This window comes from Coffea eugenioides, chromosome 4 (genome assembly GCF_003713205.1).
Source record: "Coffea eugenioides isolate CCC68of chromosome 4, Ceug_1.0, whole genome shotgun sequence".
Classification (NCBI taxonomy): Eukaryota; Viridiplantae; Streptophyta; class Magnoliopsida; order Gentianales; family Rubiaceae; genus Coffea; species Coffea eugenioides.
Window position 1 is genome coordinate 23,804,686 of NC_040038.1, and position 5,429 is coordinate 23,810,114.

The following is a 5,429-nucleotide window of genomic DNA, read 5'->3' on the forward strand; positions in this document are numbered from 1 at the left end:
ACCGTTGTCTCGGACGCACCGCTTCACTTTCCTCCACTTTTAAAAATTCAAATTCGTTTCTTCTCAGAACATATTTCAAAAAATTGGCTTCACAAATGACCTCACTGCCTCTTTGCAAACTGATCACCGTTCAAACTCTTTTCTAACTGTCAAAAACTTGACTGATCCCAAATTTCTTTAGAAACCCTAACTTCACAAAACTCACCCACTCTTGACAGATTCAGCATTCATTCTAGTCTAAATAGCCATATTAGTCCATCTCATCTGCATTCTCATCATATTCTCTAAGAAAATTATCTCACATTTCATCATGGTTCGATTGCAAGGAGGACCTTCAGGCACCAGACGCACAACTTAGCTTAGAAATGAATAAACTGTGGTGCCATCACTAAGCAAATCGACTCGTGGGTCTACAAAACGCACTGAAAAAAGAAAATGCACTGATCAGACTGAGCAACAACCCACCACATTGCCCAGATTCATTAATGATGATGTCAAAGACAAGTTTGAATGGATTTCACAGAACCATCATTCCCTCTGAATTTCGTAAGCTTCATCTAAAGCCAGTTCTTAAGATTTTTGAATTCCAAAAATGGTTTCACATTCTGTCGATGCCCAACACATATTACCCTAAAATGCTTTATCAGTTCTTTGTAATCTTAGGAAGGGCAGTTCCTATACTGAAATTGTCTCTCATGTTAATGGCATTAACATTCTTCTTACACCTGATGTTGTCAATATAGTTTTGAAAACCAAAATTGAAGATGGCTGTAGGAGTAAAATTGCAAACTTTTTCTCTTATGAAGAATATCCGACTACTTATTACCATTTTATATCTTGCAAAACTGATGGCCTACTTTCAAAATCACTTTAACGCACTTGTTGAGGCCAAATTGAAGGATCTCAATTCTCAAAATCTGATCATTTTCACAATCATTTCAAACCTGTTCGTTCCTACTGACGGTCATAGGATTGATGCCAATAAAATGGAGCTTTATCCGTTTTACTGTTTTGTTGAGAAAGTCAGAATTGATTTTGGCTTTGTCATGTGTAAATTCTTGCTCAAACAGAGCACTAATAGCCATAGGAAACTCTCTTATGGAAAGTTTTTAACTCCAATCTTTGCCCATTTCAAAATTTTCTTCACTGGGGTCTCTCCAAAAGAATCTTCATCATTTATTTTCACTAAAGCTTATTTTGAGAGAAAGAGTATTAGGTTCTTTGATGGTCATTGATGTTATAAGGAATCTGTCTTGGAGTCTAGAACCAAGAGTTGTCATGAGGCCTCAGTCACTCCTAGACCTTCTAAACAACCTCCTGTCACTTCACCCTTTTCTATTCATTCTCGAAGATCCTCTACTCAACCCTCATCATCCAATCATGAAGTTATTTGCCTACTTGAGGAACTCAAGTAACATGTTCTTCTCCTTGAAGATGGTCTAATGATGACCATGATACCTGAGCAGCAAGCTACTTTCTTGGATAAGAGAAATCTGCTTGCGCCTCCTGTCCCACAAGAGGATGAACACATACATCAAAAGGAGCCAGCACTGAATCAACTCCTGTCCCACAAGAGAAAGAACCACATACTGAGTCCACTCCTCCCATAGCTGAAGTCCATGCCTCAAACTCTCAGCTTACTCCTCATGATCCCTCGACTTCAAACAAAGGCAAGGCTCCAGCTACTGAGACTAGTGAAGCAGATGACGAAGAAACTGAAAATGAATTGGATCCCTCTCAGTTTCATCTTGCAAGAAGAAGGCCTGGATCATCTAAATTCATGATTTAGGCACTCTAGGAGCATTTGCACTTCATATTAGGATGCATTCTCTTAATCTTTTGTATTTTCTCTTTTGATGTTTCTAGTGCTCTGTATTGATGGATCTCTCTGGTGTTTTGGTATGATTTCTAGTATGGATCTTGGTTAATATTGATGGATTCTAGTTGAAAGACTAATGTATTTTGGTTGATATTTCTCTGTTTGGTATTTCTTTTAGTATTAATTCTCTGTTTTTAGCTGATATTGGTTACTGAATCTTGATGTTATGACTGCTATGTAATGGTGTAATGGGTTGCTGAACTCTGGCTGATATTGGTTGCTAAACTTTACTCTCTCATCTTATGATGACAAAAGGGGGAGAAATGGATGCTATGTGTAAAGGGGAGTTATTCTGAGATTATGAGTTTGGCACTTAAAAGTTTTGGATGCGATGAGTGAGAGGGAGCTTATGCTCATTTTTTCTTTCCATCCATTGTTTTGTCATCATCAAAAGGGAGAGATTGTTAATCTTGGTCCTTATCTTTTGATGTTTACAAAACAATTGAATGATACTAATAATCTCTTAAAAAAGAAATCCTTTCAGATATGAAACAACCTGATTCAAAAAACAAGAGCAATTGAAAGAGATAAAGGAAGTTGAAAGCTGTCGGACGCTCGTGAAGGCAACACCAGACGTCCGATAATCAATACAGAACTTCAGACGCATGAAGAACTCTATCACCGGACGTCCGAAAGAATTAAGAAATTCCTTCTAGCTCACTGTTTGCTTTCAGACGCTAGTATTAGAAGTACCGGACGTCCGAAAGAATTGAAGAAGATTTTTCAAAATCTCTGCCTGCATTCAGATGCAAGTTTCAAAAGTACCGGATGTCCGATACTCCCAACGGCTAGTTGACTCTTCAGCTGCCTTCTATCTGTTGGAAGTATTAATGAAGCACTTTTTTTGTCTCATATAAATAGTACATGGTCAGAAACTTGAAAAGTACTTTTGCACACTAAGAATACGAAAGATCAAGAGTAGTTTTAGTGAGAAAATACTCTACAAGAAAGATTTGTACTCTTTGTGGTGTAAGATTCGTGTAAGCTTTTCTTGTGTGATAAAAATACTTCAATAGTGTAGTTTTGTAAGAGTTATCCTGAGTGATTGTAAAACTTCCTAACTTGACCGAGTGTTGCTTGGGGCAAGGAGGAAGTGAGCCTTCCTTTGTACACAAAGATTGGTTGTATTTCATCAACTTGAAGAAGTTTGTTCTATAAAGTGATTTTCAAACTCAAGAGGAGCTTGGTAGTCAAATTGGTTTGCTATTCTTCCCTTTCTATTTACTATCCTGTGAATTTTAATTGCTTATCTCTTCCCCTCTCAAGTGATATTCTTCTCTTACTAGTTGTTTCACTGAGTGATCATCTAGAAAAGAAGGTAAATTTCACATTGAACAAAAAAAGTGTCCTTTAACTTGATTAGTTTTTAAATAACCTAATTCACCCCCCTTTTAGGTTGTTTTCGATCCTAACAAGATCAAAGTCTTGTCAAGTACCTTGAGCCAAAATATGTCAAAATCACTATACAAATTCTAGCAATAAAGGTAAAATTCTCTCTCGCCCTCTGGGCCAACCCTAGCAAAATTTCCAGCAAAAACTTGACAACTTTCCCTCCAAAATCCTAACTTTTCTTACTTAGATTCGTGGAAAAAATCTAATATAACGTATCTAACATAAAAGAAGGCAAGTAACATGCAATTTTAGGCAAGAACCACACCAAGAATCCATATAATAAAAATTCAACATCTAAACAATCTAAAGAATAAGATTTACTTCATCAAAACTTTTTGTTAAAAGCTCATACCTATGAAAATCAAAATATTAGCAAGCATCTTGAGTAAAATATGTCAAAACTATCCTAAACTTCCAACTCAAATAAGAATTTTCAGCAACTTGTCCTTAAATTTCTTTCTCTAAATTCAAATTTCAACATTATCTTCATGGTAAAAACACAGTAAATCATAACTATATGTCAAGAGGCATTTGGCTCATATTATTAACAAAGAAATTCCTCAAAAGTTCACTAATAGAAACTCTAAACTAAGCTATATACCTTATGCACCAAAACTGAAAATTTAGAGCATAACTTGAAAAACATGAGATCCTCCCTAAAATCCTTCCTTTTCATCAAAAGTGCACATATATAAATCTCTAAACTAAACTAAATAGATTACACACCAAAGTTGAAATTTGCAATATAATTTGACAAAAATATGAAATCGTCCATAAAGATCATTCTTTTAGTTTCTATAACATTCATATCTCAATTAAACTCAAAGATAAGGGAAAAAAAACTAGGGTTTCTAGCAAAGTTCACCTTCTTACCTCCAAACCCAAGCATGGCAAGCAAATCAAGAAAGATGCAAGACTTTTTTCCTCCAAGAACTCCTCCAATAGCTTCCTTCCAAGCTTGACTCAAGGATTTACGGAATAGATTAAGGTTTCCCTCTTGTTTTCTCACCAAATAGACAAGTAATCAAGGCTTGAAATTTGGTGTTTTTCTCCCTCTTTTTCTCCTCAAAATTTTGTCCAAGGCCACCTAAAAGAAGATGAAATGTGAATGAAATGAAAAGAATCAAACTTGGTCTTGGTCAAGGTTTCATGGATGCTTGACATGTGGCAACACAAGATGTAATCCTTATCTAGTTGTCTTTAAATCACTAAAATATCTAACTCATCTCTAATTATCTCTTGACACCTTGTAGCGCAATAACCCTTTTGCACAAAACTCTCTCTTGTCCAGCCAATTTATTGCACACACCTCACTAGTTGGTCACAATAGCATAATGCACTCAACATGCACGAAGTTAAATAAGACAATAGGATAAAATCATGGCTCAACCAGTAAAGTAACCAAGAATTTAAGGCAAGTAAGTTAAACTAACAAAAACAGAGAAAACGAATTTTCGGGTCCTTACATCTATCTTCATCCAACCACCATAACGACCGGTGCCTTCTTCTCATCTTCATTGTCTTTATTATCACCACATGTGTTCATTAATTATAAAGTGATGCAATTATAGGTTTAGGATTTTGTGGCTATACTTGTATGATTAGGGTCCTTGCAAAACTATATCTATATTCTACAAGAACTGAGGGTATTCAGTATAGATGGAAGAGTTGGTATTAGCAAGAGGAAAGTGGTAATGAAATTGCTGAGACAACACTATCGATGAGAGATGATGGATACTAATCGTAGGATGTGAGACAAGAAATAGAGAATAGGAACAAGAAAATTTTACCAAAATTTTATCACTATTCATGGTCTAATTTGCTACTATATAGCTATTTTTGGCTAAATCAAATATAAAAATTGTGATTTATACAGAAAACAGAGTTTGGGTTTCAAATTACGGACCAAATTTCATCACCAACAATAGTAGCTAGTAGAGACGGCATAGTTTCCACTCTACTACTGTAGATAGCGAGATTGATACTGTTCAGACTAGGTTTGGTTGTTTGAGAAGAAGACAAATTTCATAAATTTTACTTTAACTCATAAAGTTTTTTAATGTAATTTTAGAAATTTCATTTTGACCCTCTATAATTTTGATAAATCCACAATATGTTTATTGTTAAGAAAAGAAAATAAAACAAATGAGGAATAAAC